The sequence below is a fragment of the Anolis carolinensis genome, chromosome 5, assembly GCF_035594765.1.
Source record: "Anolis carolinensis isolate JA03-04 chromosome 5, rAnoCar3.1.pri, whole genome shotgun sequence".
In the NCBI taxonomy this organism is placed as follows: domain Eukaryota; kingdom Metazoa; phylum Chordata; class Lepidosauria; order Squamata; family Dactyloidae; genus Anolis; species Anolis carolinensis.
Genome location: NC_085845.1, coordinates 12,739,894 through 12,761,485, shown reverse-complemented (window position 1 = coordinate 12,761,485; position 21,592 = coordinate 12,739,894). Strand labels below are relative to the sequence as shown.

The 21,592-nt window shown below is 38.6% G+C and overlaps 1 protein-coding gene across 8 annotated transcripts in view; it reads left to right on the top strand.

The window, feature by feature from the left end:
- Positions 1 to 9,342: 9,342 nt before the first annotated feature.
- ccdc158 (coiled-coil domain containing 158) overlaps positions 9,343 to 21,592 on the top strand; it is a 49,699-nt gene continuing 37,449 nt past the window's right edge. For 2 of the 8 annotated variants that reach the window (XM_062981236.1, XM_062981239.1), the window contains exons 1-3: positions 9,344 to 9,604; positions 13,916 to 14,062; positions 17,045 to 17,094. The gene's annotated coding sequence lies outside the window, so the exon portion shown is untranslated. Of the gene's footprint in view, positions 9,605 to 13,915; positions 14,063 to 14,135; positions 14,338 to 17,044; positions 17,095 to 21,592 lie in introns of those variants that run through there. The other 6 variants (XM_062981237.1, XM_008112150.3, XR_010006349.1 and 3 more) reach the window with 5 other exon arrangements.

Below are 21,592 nucleotides of genomic sequence, written 5' to 3'. Positions count from 1 at the left end.
ATAGCATTAATGTGTAATGAACTACTTTTTCTGTCAAATTTGTTGTATAACATGATGTTTTGGTGCTTAGTTTGTAAAATCATAACCTATTTTGATGTTTAATAGGCTTTTTCTTAATTTCTCCTTATTATCCAACATATTCGCTTATTCAACGTTCTGACGGCCCATTTATGTTGGATAAGTGAGACTCTACTGTACTTTCAAATAATAACAATACATCAAGTCAGAACCGGTTCCCATACAAGCATATACTTGTAACAAGTCAGGGTCAATAACATGAAAGCACCATTGTCTATAAAGAATTACATGTTGTTACAGCATAGAAAACCAATGGGATTGCATGATGGTTAAGATGCTTGTGACGTAGACAACAATAGACAAATGGGGTGAATGATCTTTGTAAGCCAATAAGGATATGCTTGCTAATTTCTGTGGAGGTGATAAAACCCTTGCAACCATTTTGGAAATTCGGACAAATCCTTTGATTGCATGTATGCATGTATTTGTCACATTGCTATGGCCATGCAATAAATAGTTCTTTTGCAGTTTGAAGATCCAACTTTTGTGGTGTTTTTCCTCGCCCTCTTCACGCCCTCCTGCTTTTGACTTTGGATTGAGAGGAGTATTTTTTACATCTTTTATATCCTTGCCCCTTCAACATAATAATAATAACAATAATAACAAATCTTTATATTCCTCTTTTCTCTCTAAACAGGACTAAAAGCTGCTTACAATCTATATATATAAATGATGGAATCCCAGCGCCGAGCAAAACAACACAACTAAACACCCTCTGTAACGTAAAGCCTTATTTTATTGGTGATTTTTGTATATGTTATTTAATGTTGATTCAGAGATAAAGGTGGGCAGGAGTTAGCTACTGATGACGGGCTATGTGTCACCATGGTAACGTAGCTGCTTCTGTAGAAATGTAACCATTTCGAAGCTAGCATGAAAGGGGCGGAGCTAGCTGGATGAGAAAAGGAGGGAATGTTTTAAAAAGAGTTCAGTTATGTTCATGTTTCTAGTGAGGGAAACTAGAGGAAAGACGTGTGTGTCTGAGGTTCAGTTATGGAAGTTCTCTAGCCGGTGAGCTAGGAAGAAGACGTCTGTATGTTTAGGTTCTAGCAAGGGGAGCTAGAAGAAAGACTTATGTGTGTTCAGTTTAGTTTCTAGCCTGTGTGTTAGAAAGAAGATGTCTGAAGTAAATTAGGTTTAGGTTTCCAGTGAGATAGAGCTGAGGAAAAGGAATATTGTTGAGACAAAGTTTCAGTCAAGTTGTAGATGTTAAAGAATGAAAGATATTGTTTATATTTTGTACAAATGAAACTGAAGAAGTAAAACTATGCAACAAGTTACGCTTTTTGGACTAAAGAAACCATAAATAAATAATTCTTTGTTTTTAATAAAGACAGTGTTCCTGAGTGTGAATTGCTCTACTTAGAGTCAGTGGGAGATTCGTCTTACATATTTTCCTTCAGTGTCACATCCTCTCATACATACACACGCACAGACTCAAGTTTTATAGCTGGCAGTGGCTGGGATCCTGAAAGAAGGATTGCCCCCTGTCATAGTGGGATTTGAGAGGTCCCATATTAAAAAGGAGTGGCAAAGGCGTGGGATATTAAGAAAAGACTCCCTTAGCCTAAATATAAAGGGCCTTTGGGCAGGGTGTCCCACATTTAATGATGGCAGTGGTTGGGATCTTGAAAGAGAGATTTCCCCCTGCCTGTTTGAGAAGCCACTCGTGTGTCTTGTTTGTTTTTATGAAGTGAACCCTGCAGTAGTCATTACTATCTGGTGAGTTATCTACACCATCTTAGTATAAAGAAGTAGAAGCTCACTTTGGGGTGCGAACCCACTGTGGCAAATGTAAGTATAGAAGTATGCCTTGCAATTGAGAAAGAGCTGCTGGATAAAACAGTTCAGGTTGGAGTCTACAGAAAGGTAAGTCACCATTCAAATTATTGAGTTAGTTCAGTTTTTTATTTCTGTATCCCATTCTGGTATTAACAGGAGCCCCCGGTGGCATAGTGGATTAAAGCCCTCATGACTTGAAGGTTGGGTTGCTGATCTGAAAACTGCCAGGTTCGAGTCCCACCCAGGGAGAGCGCGGATGAGCTCCCTCTATCAGCTCCAGCTCCTTACAGGGACATGAGAGAAGCCTCCCACAAGGATGATCAAAATGTCCGGGCGTCCCCTGGGCAATATCCTTGCAGACTGCCAATTCTCTCACTCCAGAAGCAACTCCGGTTGCTCCTGACACGAAAAAAAAACCAGGGCCAACCCTGCTCAGCTTACAAATATATATTGTTTTATTTCCTAATAGAATGCTTACAATAGCTGCATCCTTCTGACTTTTGCTGTTGTCTTTCTCCCTGGCTGCTTGGCCCTTGTTTGCTTTCATTCTTGATTATTTGGCTGCCTCTTTGGCTTCTTCCCTCCTTGCCTGCGTCTCCCAATTGTTTCCCTCCTTGTCCTTTGCTACCTCCGTCCTCCCAGTGTTTTACCTCCCTTCTCTCTGAATGTGGGGCCTCTCCTCCTGCCCAGCTTGCTCCTGGGGAGGGCGGCTGCAGGCTTGCCTCCTTTCTGAGGTTTAATAGCTTGACTTGAATATAAGCCAAAGGGGACTTTTTCAGCCTAAAAAAGGGCTTATATTCGAGTATATATGGTAAATTACCTTCTATGTTATGTTTGTAACTACAAATACTGTGTATCAATGTGTGTACTTTCTTAATCTAGAAAAGTTAGAGTAAAGTTTTATTTTTATTGCCATGTTTATTTCAAACTAGTTATGATGTAGAATGTTTATGATAAATGTTTCATAAATACATTAATTTCATTTTAAAATATGAAAACTATTCAAGTGCCGATGTTTAGTATTCATTCTTGCTTGCCTTTCTTTCTTCCACTTCCTTTTAACAGGTGTATACCATCATTGCATTGGGGGGAGCAGGAGGACATTGCAGCTCCAGTGAGGAAGAAAGTCCGGAGGAGAGGGGCCCCATTGCTGCTGTGCCGAGCGAGGCATAACATAGTATGTGTATCTTTTCCATCATGGTCGCTGAAATCGCACCTATGTCATTTCCTGCGCAGTAGAATAAAAAATATTCTTAAAAGCTTTAGACACTTAACAATAATAACAATAATAATAAATGTTTATATTCCTCTTTTCTCTCTAAACAGGACTAAAAGCTGCTTACAATCTATATAAATGATGGAATCCTGGTGCCGAGCAAAACAACACAACTAAACACCCCCCAACCTCAAAATTTCAAAACACAATCCATCATCCACGCCTCGAGGTTGAAAGATCACGTCACGCACCTCCACAGGGCCTGAAAACCACAAAAACCCACAATGCACCATGTGTGCTTGCGCAAAAACGGACTCCTCGTGCTTTCCGCCATTTCCCCCTATTCACTCACCCAACCCCTTTGACTACGGACACTCCTACACACTCTCATCTTCCCTCCCGCACGGGAAACCCAGACACCAGCCTCGCCTTCTGTGCTGTCCTACTTGGCTTTCCTATCCCTTGCTTATTTCCTGGTTTCTGTTCTTGGGAGGAATGTTCCATTGGCTCCTGTTTTGGGGGTGGAGCTTGGGACTCCCCTGTAGGTTTGAGTGAAATGGTTCAGCCTGTGAGCTTGCTTCTAAGGCTTTTTCCCCTCCTTTGGCATTCTAGAGAAAAACCTTAGAGATAGGTCTTAGAATTTGGTCTGGGTTCTTTGACCTGGCAAATTCAAACAGGCAACATAAATCACGTACTTACCTTACAGTTTACCTCATAGCCTTGTACTTACCTATAGCTTAGATAGTATACCTCATAGTAAAGTATTTACCTCAAAGATAGCAAAGCTTATAGTTCACCTTGTACTTACCACCATAGCTTTATGTACTTACCTTACAGTTTACCTCATAGCCTCATAGCTTACCTCATAGCCTTGTACTTACCTTATGTACTTACCTTATAGCTTATCACCTTATAGTTTACCTCAGAGTTATAGATAGTTCACTACAGCTGGTATTTACCACTAAAGTCATTATAGATAGTGCTTATCATAGCCTTGTACATACCCTATAGTCCTTACCTTATAGTTTCCTCATAGCTTGTGTGTTTATCCTTTATAGTCTCTATAGCTTTCATTCTCAATCAATATAGTTTTATTTCTGTATAATTTCAGTGATTTTACCTCATTATTTCTAATACATTAAAAGGACTGTTTCCTGTTTTCAATAAACATATTTTTGGTTATCTTTAATCAGCTTCTAGAGTATTTACTTTGGGGTTTGAGGTATAATTATAAGGTAAACCGAAGCCGCTTGGGTAGCCAGACCTAGAGATAGCCATTTTCCCCCAGCGTGCCTTCACACCTTCCCTTCACAGCTTCCCCCCTCCCCACAACCCCAACAAGAAAAAAGGCTTTTCTCCAGACCACAACATCCTTCAAACTCAAGGTACAGGGGAAAAGGGCGATGAGAGCATTGAATGTTTGCCATGTATATATGCATTGTGATCTGCCTCGAGTCCCTTTCGGAGTGAGAAGGGCAGAATATAAATACTGTAAATAAATAAATAGGCAGTAGCCCTGCCGACACTCCCCATAGAGTATATAGCCAGTGGGAGGGGCTACTGCCTCAGTTCCTGTAGTCTGCCATTCTTGCGGCAGCTAAGGAATCTTCACTTAGCTTGTCTGTATTGCTCCTTTATTGTGATATTTGACTCAGACTGTCTTTTGTTTATGCGATATCTCCACTCCCTTGACTTGGATTGCTTCGGTTACCTGACCTCGCCATCCTCTGACCCAGACTGCCTATGATTATCTGATTTCTCTACTTCTGACCACGGACTGCTTTTGAGTAAGTAACTTTCTTTTCTGTTACTCTTATGGAATGTCTTCCACTACTTGTTTTAAGAGGTGTTTGTCATGCACTGGCAAGATCCACAACAATAATGGCCACAGCATGTGCCTTGGTGAAGGACATATGGCTCAATCTTGTGCTATTTGTCTCAGTTTCACCTCTCAGACAAGTGAAGCCGGAATTTAGTAATTTCAGGTAAGTGGCCCAAAAGCCACAAGCATATCCGCCTGGCGAGCGAACACTAGGTTTCCAATCCAAGCCATGATGGAGAATTGAGGTCCACCAGGAGTTTGAAGGTAGGCAACAGAATTTTTATTCAAACTGCAGTAGGGACACAAGCATCTGCAAACAAGCTCCAAATGTGCAAGTGTCCCGATCAGTAAAAACCACACATCTTTATACAGTAAAATTCCCATAGGCTAACAGCATCGAGTCCAGGATCCAGGAACAACATCTTGTCATTTATGCCTCCCATTTTCAGGAGCTGTGCAGGAAACAGTCAATGTACAACAGCCACACCGGGGGGGATGTAAGTTGCTTTCTTTCTTGGCCATGGGTTGGGTAAAGTTTTAAAGGCCATTTGTAGTGTATTTACTGTATGTTAATTCTGTTGTTACAACGGCATTACTGCTGAACTGTTTTTAACTTTTGTATTGCTCTTTTTAGACTGTCTAGTGCAGATACATGTTATCTGCCTTGAGTCTATGGGAAAAAAGCCAGGGTATAAGTAGAGCTAATAATAATAATACTCATAATAATATGAATGAGCCCTCAGTAGCGCAGCAGTTAAACTGCTGAACTTGCTGACCGAAAAGATCAGCAGTTTGAATCTGGGGAGCAAGGTGAGCAAGGTTAGTCCCAGCTTCTGCCAACCCAGCAGTTCGAAAACATGCAAATGTGAGTATATCAATACACTGGAGCGGGAAGGTGTAATGGCATTTCATGTAGTCACGCCGGCCACATGACTTTGGAGGTGGCTACGGACAATGCTGGCTCTTTGGCTTGGAAATGGAGATGCACACCAATCCCCAGAGTTGGAACTTGACTGGACTTAATGTCAGGGGAAAACCTTTACCTTTACCTAATAATATAAATGTTCCTTCGCTTCAAAAGGAAGGGGCCAGACATGGTGCTGCACCAAAATGGTGCCCAGCATGGATGATGTCAGGCCATGGCCATGATGACAGTGTTTAATACTGATGTTGTGCTTTCATTTCTTCATTCCAGTGGAGCAGCGCATGAGTGCCATGAAGGCCAGACTCGAAAGACTGGAAAGGAACGTCCAGGAAATCCTTTCCTGTATCCCTCTACCATCCTAACCTACCCTCGCCCCTCCCCAAAACTAAAACCACTAGCCTCCATCCTATCGACCACGACACTCCACAGTTACAAATGTTTTTATAGTACAGTTAAATTGTTAATAAATGTATTACTTTTGCCAAAACATTTGTGTTGAGTTTTATTAGAGTATGTAGGAGGGTGAATGAATCAGAGCTACTGTATGTGACTCTGCTGCCTTCAAACTGTCCTGCGGCAAAGGCCCCTTCTATTCTTCAGTGAAGTATGAAGTGGAAGTGCAAGAACTGCGAAGCCTTGGATCCTGCTTTCCTTTCATTCCACAAAGTCCTTCTGCAGATGTCATACTTTGGATGCCATCTGCCTACATGGCTTGGAGTGGATGGATCTTGTCTTCATCAAGATTACATTGTAAGAGCATGTGTGTACAACTCCCAAGATTTTGTTCATTTTCATGGTTTCCTCCTTTCTGTTGAAATTTCAACAGAAGGAGAAAACCAAGAAAATGAACAAAATCTGGCTACCGATATTTCAAAAAACTCTAAAATCAGGACAGTAAATAAAGAACAACATGAAAAAATGGGAATTCCAAACAAGAAACAATCAAGGTCAGCTAACACCTCCCAACAAAGGATTCCCTCAGGCAAGAAGCTGCCAGGCTGGGAATCTGCAAGGCTATTCAGTGCTAATGAACTGGCCATTTGCAACATTCACACTTGCCTCAAACTACCTAATGTGATGAATCCCTAGTCTTTTTTGGTGCTAAGTGAACATCTGGTTATCCTCCCAGACATTGTAAGAACCATTTTAGTACTTTAAACCTTTTCGTGTTTTATTTTTGTTGTCACTATGTTTTTGTTTTGTTCTACACTTCCTTGAGTTATTTTACCCTGGCCTATCTTGTTATTCTAGCATATCAATGTACTTATACACTACCAAGATAAGTGGTTGATTGATTATTTGTCCATTCATTTGCTGTATAGCATCACTCTCCTAATCTTTTATATATATGTAATTTCTTCAGCTACAATCAGGTTGTAACTTGGCTTGATTATGACAGTTTTAGGAACAATGCCCATCACTTTTAAAGAGAGTGATCATTAGCAGATTATTACGAAGTTAAAATCTTCAGCAATTATGCAAATGTTGCTTTCAATGACTCATGCTAATGAAAAAAGAGATGCTATTCTTCTCTATAGCTGTATAAAAGGGAAAAAACACAACATGATTTATGTACCTTGCTTTGATGCATCTATTCTCTGACACAAATTACTTGTGCCAATACAAGTCCCTGATCGTTTTGAATTAGTCTGTGCTTGCTGAAGAGCTGTTGTACTTGTCTAATTTAATTACGGCACATTGCATTAACAAAGTGGTGTTTGTTTTTGCATTGTATGTTGAAACTTGATGACTCACTCAAGGTTGCACCAGTAGCAGCACCAAAAAGAAAATTTGGACTTACTGTTCTAGCAAACCAGGCATCACCAAAACAAATGGTTTGGATTCAAAACCACAGTTAGGAACCCTGCACAGAATCCCACTGGAGAATACCGGAAACATTGTTGGAAATACAGAGGCAGTTTCATTTATGGATGACGTCTGTTAAGTAAGCAACGAGAATTTATTTAATAACTGTATTAGCGACTAATCCTGCATGTTTATTGATTACATTTCTTATTCATTCTATTACCAAATGTCTGAAGCTGACAAAAATTATAAATAATTTTTCAATATTTATGAACAAAAATCCATCCAAAACCCCACAAAACGTGTAATGAAATTTCATGCACAATCATATAGGAGCCACAGTGGTGCAATGGGTTGCACCCTTGTGCCGGCTGAACTGCAGACCTGGAGATTGGGTGCCTGACCTGAAGGTTGGTGGTTCGAATCTAGGACGGGATGTCAGCTACCATCTGTCAGCTCTAGCTTGCGGGGACATGAGAGAAGCCTCCCAGCGGCATGGTAACACATCTGGGTGTTCCCTGGAAAACATCTCTGTAGACAGCCAATTCTCTCACACCAGAAGTGACTTGCCATATGTTCTCAAATTGCTTCTGACACGATTTTTTAAAAATGCACAATCATACAACGGTGAGACAAAAATCCCCTACAATAAGAGTGATACTCTAAACTCAGTGAAAAGTATATTCAGCATATCTGTATTGGTACCACTACTGTTTACTAATATAGAATGAGACAATCCATGATGGCCCACTATACACACAGTACTGCTTTTCTGTTGTAATTCCAATCTGCTTTCCGCACTGTGGGATTTCCTGGTATTATTAATAAATAATAATAATCTGCGTTTTCTCTTAAAAGAGACCCAAATCAGCAAGCAAATATAAAAATATAGTTTGCCATTTACAATGTAAAACCCCTAACATCTAAACCACAAAGTCCCCACGGGTGAGAAGGGCGGGGTATAAATGTTGTAAATAAATAAAATATATATATAATTAGAAACAGGAATATTAAAAAATAAATAGTGAAAGCCATTAAAATAATTAAAAACCTATTAAAATACAGAAATGGGATGTGCTGCTCCACAAAGGAGATCTCCTGGTAATGTAGCCAGACTACAAACTAGAAACAACCAAATTAAGCACCAAAACATCATGTTACACAACAAATTTGACAGAAAAAGTAGTTCAATACACAGTAATGCTATGTAGTAATTACTATCTTTATGAATTTAGCATCAAAATATGATGTATTGAAAACATTGACTATAAAAATGTGTTGGATAATCCAGAACGCTGGATAAGTGAGTGTTGGATAAGTGAGACTCTACTGTATTCTTTTTATGGCTTTATTACAAAGCAAGGAATTTCAACAGGTGCTGCTTTTCATGCAGCCAGGTCACAAATGGCACCTGCAGAAATTCCCTCTTCTGAAAAACCATTAAATATAAAGTATATATATTTTTCATTCTGGCAATCCCATGGTTGTACATTTTCCTTAGTGTGTGTTAAAACCATCTCCAAAGGACCGTAGCATGTCAGCCATCAGAAGAATCAGCAGGTGTTGAATTAACTCCTGCAGCCCTTGCAAAGATGCTTGAACAAAAGCTCTCTTCTAGTGGAAACCGGACACCAGAAAGTGGCATTGTGCAGTTCCCAGGCATTGTGCACAAAGCTACTATCCGAGGTGGAGTTGCTGTTGCCTGGGTTACGCCGGCTTGTGAAATGAACTTGCCATGTAGGCAGCCCAAAAGAAGATTATTGGAGCTGCTGACTCTTTCGGCGGTTAATTTGCGCCTCTTTGGCCTCCGACGGTTGCCAGAGCCGTGTGCAAAGGGCAGATCGAAGCATGACCCGAGGGGCAGGCTTCAGAAAGAAGCAAGACCCTCTCTTCTCCCCTTGTGCCTATGCAGCAAGTTCATTTTCATACTTTGCCAAGAACTGCAAAGGTGAAATCCTTCAGGTATCGGTTGGAGGTAGGTGCATGCAGCATGCCCCAGGGCGGAGCTTTGTATTATTAGTGACTGATTTCTTTCTTTGTCTGAACTTTTAACTTTTGTCCAGCCCAATGTTGTAGCAGGTTGCAGACTGGAGGGAATTCCTGTCGTTCCCTTCCTAAATTCGTACAGAAAAGATTTCTAGGCCTTTGTGCTTAAAAGGTGTTTCTCATGAACAGTTTTCAAAAACTGCCCTCTATGTTAGTAGATTTTTATATTGTGGAATGATATTTTAAATTGTAAGTCGCTCGGAGCACTCTGGTGGAGAGCGACTAATTAAGAAAGAAAGTGAAGTGAAGAAGATTTTTACATCTGAAAATGTCCAATCCAATTTAAAGTCTAGGTTAATTTTTATAATTACAGTAGAGTCTCACTTATCCAAGCCTCGCTTATCCAAGTTTCTGGATTATCCAAGCCATTTTTGTAGTCAATGTTTTCAATATATCGTGATATTTTGGTGCTAAATTCGTAAATACAGTAATTACAACATAACATTACTGCGTATTGAACTACTTTTTCTGTCAAATTTGTTGTATAACATGATGTTTTGGTGCTTAATTTGTAAAATCATAACCTAATTTGATGTTTAATAGGCTTTTCCTTAATCCCTCCTTATTATCCAAGATATTCGCTTATCCAAGCTTCTGCCGACCTGTTTAGCTTGGATAAGTGAGACTCTACTGTATTTTGAGAACACAAGTGTTTGGGTTTGTGTTTATGGATAATGTAACATTGCAATCATTATAAACAGATGAATGCACATGGTTGTGATTGTCATGGCACTATAACAATAATAAATAAATAAATAAATAAATAAAACTTTATTTATACCCCGCCACCATCTCCCCACAGGGACTCGGGGCAGCTTACATGGGGCAGAGGCCCAAACAACATAGGACAAAATATAGACAACATAATACAAATCACACTATAAAAAGATAAAACAGTAAAATAAGTTTTGTCACTTTTTTAGTTCTTATGTATATTTGCAAACATTAAAAGCAATACAAGTCTTAAAAATAAACTTGTCACAGTATCTGATGAAGTCTAAACTTTACACAAAAATTAAAGGTCACTGGAGAATAATAAGCATGTTAACTCACATCACAGTGGCACAGACCATACAGATTGTATTCAACGATGCCAGATCTCTGCACCCAGTGAACTATGAAGCTGAATATGGGCACTAGCAAGCACAGTATGGCCCATGACACCCCTCTCCTTGAGATGCAGCAAAGACAGAAGCAGTGGTGTCTTTGGCATGATGATCCCGAAATCTTGAAAGCTTAAGTTGGGTTTAAGTTATTTATCAAACAAATTTAAGTAATGGCTGGGTTATTGTGAGTTTTCCATATTCCAAAACCATTCTCCCCTGACGTTTTGCCCACATGTATGGCAGGCATCCTCAGAGGTTGACGGGTCTAAGTACTGTATATACTCGAGTATAAGCCTAGTTTTTTAGCCCTTTTTTAGGGCTGAAAAAGCTCCCCTCGGCTTATACTCGAGTGAGGGTCCTAGCCGGCTTCTGTTCAGGTCAGCTTATACTTGAGTATATAGGTATTCAGAGTTGGACAGTCTTGTCTTATTAAAGTCTTACTATCCTCTTAAATTACAGTTTTATATAAATATTCAAAAACATTTAACCTACTGATGCCTCAAATAATGCAATTTTATTAATATCTATTTTATTTTTGAAATTGACCTGTAGCTGCTGCATTTCCCACCCTCATCTTATACTCGAGTCAATAAGTTTTCCCAGTTTTTGTGGTAAAATTAGGTGCCTCAGCTTATATTCGGGTCGGCTTATACTCGAGTATATACGGTAATAGCTATTTTCAGTATTAACTCAAGTATGCCTTGAAGAGACAGATTACATTGCTGAAGCTAAACATGCAGTAAACTTTTGAAAGATGTTTTGTCACTCTTGATTGGTTTTCAGCTTTCTTAGACCATGTTCCTCCTTCCTTTTAAAAGTCAAACGAAAATTGTTGTTTTTAATCCTGCCATGTCATTCATAACATATACCATATACACGTATACCTCACTTAACAACCCCTTCACTGGGTTGTTGTATGTCTTTCGGGCTGTGTGGACATGTTCCAGAAGTATTATCTCCTGACGTTTTGCCCACATTTTCTTGTTACATGAGCCTTCTTTCCAATTATTTCTTCCAACTTAAGTCATACGGTTTAACAATCTGTAGCCATCTGCTAAATGGAGTCCATATTTCTTTAATTTTCTTCTGTTTGTCTGACCATGTTTTTTTTTTTGTCTCTTAGTTTTTTATCCAAAATATTCTTTAGGTTTTTTTGGGAATTTCCTATCCATTATTACTGGTGTTAATGTTGAACTTTCTGACAATAATATCTTCTTGTATCTATTCCAAATTTCTAGCACATTTCTCAACATTGGGTTTTTTACTCCCTTCATTTCTTTCCTTTTTAAATCCTTAAAAAATATATTCCAATTTTTTTCCTCTGCTTCTTCCAAACCTTCCTCCAACTATTTCTCGCACCCACATTTTGCTTAATATTCAAGTAGTAATTTGGGACAGACACAAATCAAAATTCTACACAAAAATCCCTTTATGGGTATCTCCTCTGGAAGCCTTCCAAAGGAGAGAGCTGGGATGGCGAACCTGACCTACCTATGACTTGCTAAAAAAACAAAAAGGAAACTTTGAATTAAAAGAGGAGAATGACATTAAGCTTCTGTTTCCAAAATGTTCCTGGTTTCACTACTGGCAGGTGTATGATCTCTTTAGGGTAGATAAAGAGATAAGTTTTGCAGAAAGAAATGGCTTCTGGGATAATATAATGAAGAGTGAGCAAAAATTAATTACAAAATTATATAAAAAACTATTAGAGTAGGCCACAGCAGAAAACCAGATAAAGGAATGTATGGTGAAATGGGCTCAGAATGTGGGTCATCAGATCCAACTAAAAAGTTGGGAGAAGATTTGGAACCAGGGCCTTAGATATACTTATGAATACGATATGCGAGTGAATTGGTTTAAAATGCAATATAGATGGTATATTACTCCCTATAAAATTTCTAAGTGTTAGAAGAATTCATCTGACAAATGTTGGAAGTGTGAGCATCAGACGGGCACCTTTTTTCATTTATGGTGGTCATGCCCAAAAGCTCAACTCTATTGGAAAGATATAAATGAAGCCATACAAACAATTCTAAAGATAAAAATTAAAAGAGAACTGGAGTATTTCTTATTTGGATGTTAGACATTGATCAGGATAAAAATAAAGGGATTTTGTTTAGTTATTTGGTCACTGCCGCGAGAATAACATATGCTAGGCTCTGGAGACGAAAGGAGATTCCGAATAAGGAGGAGTGGTTAAATAAAGTCATGGAGGTGATAAACATGGACAAACTTACATATTGGTTATCTCCAAGCCAAGGTTTACCAAAGAAAGAAACCAATTGGGACCTGGTAAAGGATTATTTAAAACAAATGAAATTGGACCCTATCTGCTGAATTAGATTCAATCTTCGAGACTGTTGATGACGAAGGAGATGTGATAACTTACTAGCTTTTTATATCTATATATATAAAAGAGTGATGGCATCACGGCGACCCACAAAACAACAAAACTACAGGCCCACCAACCTCGAAATTGGACAACACAACCCATCATCCACGCCTCTAGGTTGATACAACAAAAAGAAAAGAAAAATAAAGTCCTAATTAGAGGGAGAGGAATAATTTCTTTTATCCAATTGCTGCCAGTTAGAAAGCTAAGCTCCTCCAACTTGGTCTCCTAGCAACCCAATAAAAAATAATAAAAAACACTAAAAAAATAATTAAAAACACTAAAAGATTAATACAATAAAATACTATAATAACAGAAAATAACTAAAAATAATACAAGAACATAATAAAATATAATAAATAAAAAGATAACTTACAATAAAATTAATTAAAAAATACAAATAACGTCAAATAAAAATTACACAACAATTTTTAACCAATACCACCACCACTTTGCCACAGCAACGCGTGGCCGGGCACAGCTAGTATATATATAAAATGATGATGAACCAGCTAAAGTTAGATGGAAGTCAATAAACTCTTTTTTAAAAAATTATTCCTCTCCATGTTTTTTGTATATTTTATTTCCTACTTTTCTATAGACAATAAATGTTCTCCCACTTTCGATGTGAAAATTCTAATATTTGTTAACTTTTTTTTCTTTTCCTAACCTCCATTATAAAACTTTCAATAAAAATATATTACAAAAAAATATATATATTCAAGTAGTGCCTCTTTTTCAGATGAAGGATACTCAACTTGTTCAGGATTGACCCAAGTTGGAGATAACCCATTGCAGTACCACCTCCTGCCTGCAGAGGGTGCTGTGGTTTCCTAGCCATATGCTCAAGTGTCAACTCTACTTCCTTCTTCGGCCACTTCCTGTCCAGGTGAGTCACTGCTAGGAGAGGCTTATGGCAGGTTGGGCCGGGCTGAGGCCTAGCAGGCCAGGCTTCGTCATTGAGGCCCATTGAAGTGGCCTCCTGCCCTGACTGCTCTGCGCTTCTGAGGCCGCTCTCCCCCACTGATATTCTCCCAGTGTTGTTATTCTACAGCTTTGCTGGCCTTCCAGGACGATAATGGGGAGCCAAATCACCTCCAAAGCACTGAAGCCAGGCCATTTTTTAGGGTTTATGCCCAGTTTGATCGTTGGATCTTAAGATAGGTGAGGTTTTCTCAAGCACCAGGCCGCAAGCCTTCATATGAGTTGGGGAAGCCTAGAATGAGAAGCAGGCAAGCTTTGGATAGGTTTGAAATGGGAAGGAGGATGTCATTGAGGGACCACGAGAGTTGTTTTTGATCAAAAGTTGTCCAGGTGGATCTATACCAAACCTGGGCCCTCCAGGTGTTTTGGACTTCAACTCCCACAATTCCTAACAGCTGGTAGGCTGTTAGGAATTGTGGGAGTTGGAGTCCAAAACACCTGGAGGGCCCAAGTTTGCCCATACCTGATCTATACTGTCAAATTAATGCAATTTGACACCACTTTAACGGTCATGGTTCAATGCTATTCACATTATTTTTGCCAGTTGTTGTAAGCCACCCTGAGTTCCCTAGGGTTAGAAGGGCAGGGTAGAAATGTTGTAAATAAATCAATTGTTCCATAGCAATTAAATGTACAATTATTCTGTTTTTAATGTATATTTCAATTTTAATTTTTAAATTTGAAAGATTTTTAAATTTGATGTAAACTGTTTTCTGATGTACGTATATGGTTGTATTGTAGGCCGCCCTTAGTCCCCTGATGGGTGAGAAGGGCAGGGTAGAAATGATGAAATAAATAAATAAATAAATTCAAGTGATGTCAAACTCTATTAATTTGCAGTTTGTATTGTATTGTATTGTATTGCATTGCATTGTATTAATTTGACTGTAGATTAATTTGACTCTGTAAAATTCAGCCCTCCGGGCCATTCCTAACATTCCTCCTGGCCATTGTCTTGTGGGGTTCCTCGATGTTCTGTTTTGTCCCACATACTGCTCAACATATACAGTAAAAACTGGCACTTATCCAACATAAATGGACTGGCAGAACGGTGGATAAGCGAAAATGTTGGATAATAAGGCGGGATTAAGGAAAAACTTATTAAATGTAAAATTACATTATGATTTTACGAATTAAGCACCAAAAAATAATGTTCTACAACAAATCGACAGAAAAAAGCAGTTAAATACACGGTAACATTATGTAGTAATTACTGTATTTATGAATTTAGCACCAAAAATTGCAATGTATTGAAAACATGTGACTACAAAAACAATGGCAACTAACAAATTGACTACAAATAAATATAGAATTGTATAAAATAAACTTACAGTAACAACATTCTCAGGAGTAAAATCTGTAAAAACATGAGTTCTTGCTGCCTAGAGAAACAGCTGTAGATCCAGGCAGGAGGCAGAGTGCGTTGGATAAACCAGAATGTTGGATAAGCGAGACTCTACTGTACACGAAACTGCTGGGAGAGGTCATCCGGAGTTTTGGAATGTGTTGCCACCTATATGCAAATGACAACTCTACTACTTCTTCCTACCTGAAGCCAAGGAAGCTGTCCTGGCCCTAAAGGAGTGTCTGTCATCAGTAATAGGCTGGATGAGGGCAAACAAATTGTAACATAATTCAGGCAAGACAGAGATACTCTTGGTCAGTTGGAAGGCAGATCTGGGAACAGAGAACCAGTCTGTATTGGATGGGGTTACACTCCCCCTGAAGACACAGGTTCGCAGTTTGGAGACTTGGTACTGAACCTGGAGGCCCAGGTATTTGGGGTGGCCATGAGGACCTTTGCACAATTAAAACTTGTGCAACACAGGGAGGGGATAACCCCACTGTTGCAGTAATTCCACTGGCTGCCAGTCTGTTTCGAGGCACAAATCGAAGTGTTGGTTGTGACTTTTAAAGCTCTAGAGAGCTTAGGTTCAGACTATTTGACTGACTGGCCTTGGTGGTTGCCCTTCCCTTCCCAAGGAACCCAGAATGGCCCCTCCTTGCTGTCCTTCCGGCAGCAGGCTAAAACCTTTTTATTAATGCTTTTAAAGAAGAAGGTTTTAAAGATCAAGTCAGGGAAGCTGTGGTTTTTAGTTTTGAATATATTTTATGGATTTTAACTGAATTTTTAAAATACCAATGATTTAAATTCTTTTTTAATGTTTGTATATTTGTAGATTTTAAATTGTATTGAAATGCTTTTAATGTAAGCCGCTTTGAGTCCCTGTGGAGAAAAAATGGGGTATAAATAATAATGATGATAATAATAATAATATTCTCCCAGGACCCACACAGCTCTCAACCTTACAGCTATAAAGTTTAAATGAGTGCTAAATGTAGATATTTCAAATAGAATTCAGACATAAATAAATTTTTGTCTTAGCTAGACCAAAATATTATTTTTATTTTTTATTTTTATTCTTTTATCTCATGCCCTTTCTCCAGTACTGTAACTCAAGTCAGTTTAGAATTGATTCTAATTATCTAGGGGGAATCGATCAAAATTTCAGAAATGTAACATAATTCATGTATTTGATTTCAACACCTGTAGCCTCTTTAGATAGACTCCACTAACTCAGGTCATTACTATGTGATTCCTGACAGACTTACATGTATTCTTTTGAAGTGCAACTGATATTTGCTGATTGTCCTTCAGCATACTGAACTTTGTGATCTGAGAAAAACTGGTAATGCCAATGCACCGAATTTCAGTCTGCATACTCTTGCCTTCTACATAAGCAGAAAGAGAATGGAACATCAGGGATTATATTGTTGAACTTTTAAAATGATGGTATATATACCCTGACATAAAATTTTCTATCTTGCTTTCTGAAAGGTTTGCCTATGAAATTTTTGAATGCTAACACAAATTATATTATTCTAGGTTATCCATGAAATCCTTCTGTTTTCTGCGCTGGGCAAACACTGTTTGAGGTACAAATACTTAAGCTGTACCTTTGGTTTTTATTTGTGTGATGTGATATGATATGATGTGATGTGATGCTGGCTGGGTGTGGAGAAGGTACTGTATATCGACTTCTATAACAAAAGAGGCATGAACTACTGTGAGAGTGATTGAATGTATGTTCAGAGAAAGGGAAAGAAGGGAAGGGAGACATGGATAATAGACAACATTAAGTGGTTATAATTTCCTTTTAGAATTAGTAAATGATACATTTGATGGTATTATAAAGGATGGCATGATGGTGAAAAATATCCAAACTAAAGCATCAGAATAGAGAGGTTTCACAATATACTTGTTTTAGCTTGAATAAACTTATTTGGGGTTGTTGTATGTTTTCCGGGCTGTATGGCCATGTTCTAGAAGTATTCTTATTTGGCTTACTGTTTGTATATACATCAATAGACAAGGCATTTAACAACAATCTATAAATGACTAGCTGTGCCCGGCCACGCGTTGCTGTGGCTTTTTTTTTAGTGATGTTGGTCAATCTACATTGGGTTTTATTTTTGTTGTGACCGTCAACAAAAATTATACAGTATTATTTATTCATTTATTACATTAAAGACATATGATAGGATATTACGCTATAACATATACGACTATTTCACAATATTAGTAGTAATATATATATATATATATATATATATATATATATATATATTGTTTTGTTTTGTTATTAGTATTATATTGTAGTGTATTATAATATTATTAGCAGTATTATATGTATATACAATGTATTGTATTATATATGTATTGTATTATTATATATATTAATATATTGCAAATTGGCCCCAGAGTACGGAATGGCCTTGTAGTTTCAAAGCTTGGGTGGTTCCGTGTGTTAGAGGGGGGGAATGCTTTGTTGGGAGGTGCTAGGTGGTCCTGATTGTTTCCTGGATGGAATTTGTGTGTTTTCAGATTGTTGTTGTTTATTTACTGTGCTGAGATGAGAGAGTGATGAGTACGGAATGGCCTTGTAGGTTCAAAGTGTGGGTGGTTTCCTGTGTGAAGGGGGGAATCCTTTGGTGGGAGGTGTTAGATGGCCCTGATTGTTTCCTGGATGGAATAGCTGTGTTTTTAGAGTGTTGATCTTTATTTACTGTCCTGAGATGATATTGTTGTGTATTATTGTACCACAGTAATTATTTCATATTACAGTAGAATCTCACCCAACATTCGTTTATGCAATGTTCTGGATTATGCAATGGAGTCTGCCTTTTAATAGTCAATGTTTTTGGAGTGAGTGTTTTTAATGTATTGTGATATTTTGGTGGTAAATTTGCAAATACAGTAATTACTACATAGCATTACTGCGCATGGAACTACTTTTTGTGTCAAATTTGTTGTATAACATGATGTTTTGGTGTTTAATTTGTATAATGATGACCTAATTCGATGTGTAATTGGTTTTCCTGAATCCCTTCTTATTATCCAACATATTTATTTATGCAACGTTCTGCCGGCTTGTTTATGTTGGATAAGTGAGATTCTAGTGTATATTTATAATGTGATATTATTTGTTTAGAAGTGGATTATATGAGGCGCCTTCTGTTATAACAATAATAATTATTATAGTCTTGAATGATTATCATTGTGATAAAAATAATAACTACTTATTATTAGTTGTTATTATATTGTTGAATGATTATCAATGTTATAATAATAATTATTAATTTGTGAATGATTATTACTATAATAATAATAATAATAATTTTCTATTATTACGATTTGTTAATACATTGTTGAATGATTGTCAGTGTTATAATAATAAGAACTGACTATTATTATGAATTATTATGTTCTCGAATGATTATCAGTATTATACTAATAATAAATTAGTATTATTATTGGTGATTATTACATTCTTAACTGATGATCAGTTATTATATTAATAATTATTACAGGGAAGGGAAAGGTGAGGGCGATAGGGTTTGAGAGGGGAAAAAGGGGGGCTTCTGAGGCATTGGAGGGGTTGTAATTTGTGGGTGAGAACAACAACAACAATAACAACAACAGAAAAGGGGGAAGCTCAGCCTGGGCCAACTGGGGCCTTCCCTTGACTTGTTTTGGGCGCCAACTTCCACCCTTCCTGGCCTGAGGCTCTTTCCTTTTCCCCATCAGCCGTTTAACCGGGTGAGGGGGAAAAGGAAGGGCCCTGAGGCCAGGAAGGGCGGGGGTTGGCGCCCCAAACCACTCGAGGGGAGGTCCAGGCCTGCTCGAGGGCCGTGCCCTCCTCTTCCCCCCTCACCTTGAAGAGCTTGAAGACCTCCGAGAAGAACCGAGAAGGGAGGAGGAGGAGAGAGGGTGAGGCGGGGGGGGGGCTCCGCGGGGCCTTCCTCGCATTGGGGGGAGGGGAGAGGGGCGGGAGGAGGGGGCCTGAACGGCAACCGGGGCCCTCCATGGGCCCTGAGGGGGGGGGAGATTGAGGGGGAGAGAGCAGAGAGCGACGTGAGGCCCGCACGCCTCCCAGCGCGGCCTCCTCCATCCCGCGCCCAGCAAGGAATCGGCCTTCCTGCCTTCCTTCCTTCAGCTCTGAGGCGAGGTGTGTGTGTGCGCGCGCGGGAAGGGATGGGGGGTGCGCGCAGGCGCACATCGCCTGTTGCAGTTTTTGGCCGTTTGTGGCCCTGTGATTGTGTTTGTCCTATAAATCTTACTGGAGCCGCGCGAGCGCCATAAAGGGTTGAAGCATGGTGTTTTTGCGCATGCGTACTTAGTTTTAGCATTTTTTGGGGTTGTGATAGTATTTTATGTGTAAATTTGTTGTATCTTACTGGAGGCGGGGATGATGGATTGCGTTGCCAATTTTCGAGTTTGGGGGGGCTGTAGATTTGTTGTTTTGTCCATCGCCGTGATGCCATCACTCTTTTATATATATAGATGTCTGGAGCTGTCTTGTGTTAATGAAGTAGTGAATCTATTCTAGAGTATAGTCCAAACCAGGCGTCCCCAAACTAAGGCCCGGGGGCCGGATGCGGCCCTCCAAGGTCATTTACCTGGCCCCCGCCCTCAGTTTTATAATATAATATTTTTATATCTGTTTTAACAATATAATATATTGTATAGGGTAAAGGTAAAGGTTTTTTTCCCCTGAGTTAAGTCCAGTCATGTCTGACTCTGGGGGTCGGTGCTCATCTTCATTTTTAAGCCGAAGAGCCGGCATTGTCCGTAGACACCTCCAAGGTCATGTGGCTGGCATGACTACATGGAACACCGTTACCTTCCCGCCAGAGCGGTACCTATTGATCTACTCACATTGGCATGTTTTCGAACTGCTAGGTTGGCAGAAGCTGGAGCTAACAGTGGCCGCTCACACCGCTCCCGGGGTTTGAACCTGGGACCTTTCGGTCTGCAAGTTCAGCAACTCAGTGCTTTAACACACTTCGCCACCGGGGCTCCTTTTTAATATATTGTATATACATATAATATTGATAAAAATATTATAATGTTATGCAATATAATACTAATAATAATACCATATAATATTATTAATTATATGTTATATATTACATATAATATTACAGTATAGTGGTATAGTTCAATATAGTACTATATAATGCTAATATTGTGCTATGCGAATAATATAATATATTGTACTAGCTGTGCCCAGCCATGCGTTGTTGTGGCAAAGTGGTGGTGGTATTGGTTAAAAATTGTTGTGTAATTTTTATTTGACGTTATTTGCATTTTTTATTAATTTTATTGTAAAGTTATATTTTTATTTATTATATTTTATTATTTTCTTGTACAGTGGAGTCTCACTTATCCAAGCTAAACGGGCCGGCAGAAGCTTGGATAAGCGAATATGTTGGATAATAAGGAGGGATTAAGGAAAAGCCTATTAAACATCAAATTAGGTTATGATTTTACAAATTAAGCACCAAAACATCATGTTATACAACAAATTTGACAGAAAAAGTAGTTCAATACGCAATAAAGTTATATTGTAAATACGGTATTTACGAATTTAGCACCAAAATATCATGATATATTGAAAACATTGACTACAAAAATGGCTTGGATAATCCAGAAGCTTGGATAAGCGAGGCTTGGATAAGTGAGACTCTACTGTATTATTTTAGTTATTTTCTGTTATAGTATTTTATTGTATCAATTTTTAGTGTTTTTATTATTTTTATTGGGTTGCTAGGAGACCAAGTTGGAGGAGCTTAGCCTTCTAACTGGCAGCAATTGGATAAAAGCAATTATTCCTCTCTCTCTAATTAGGACTTTATTTTTCTTTTCTTTTTGTTGTATCAACCTAGAGGTGTGGATGATGGGTTGTGTTGTCAAATTTCGAGGTTGGGGGGCCTGTAGTTTTGTTGTTTTGTGGGTCGCGGCGATGCCATCACTCTTTTATATATATAGATGTACATACAGCTGCTGTGAGTCCCCTTTGGGGTATAAATGTAGGAAATGTAGGGTGGGATATAAATGTAGTAAATAAATAAATAAATAATTTTAGACTTA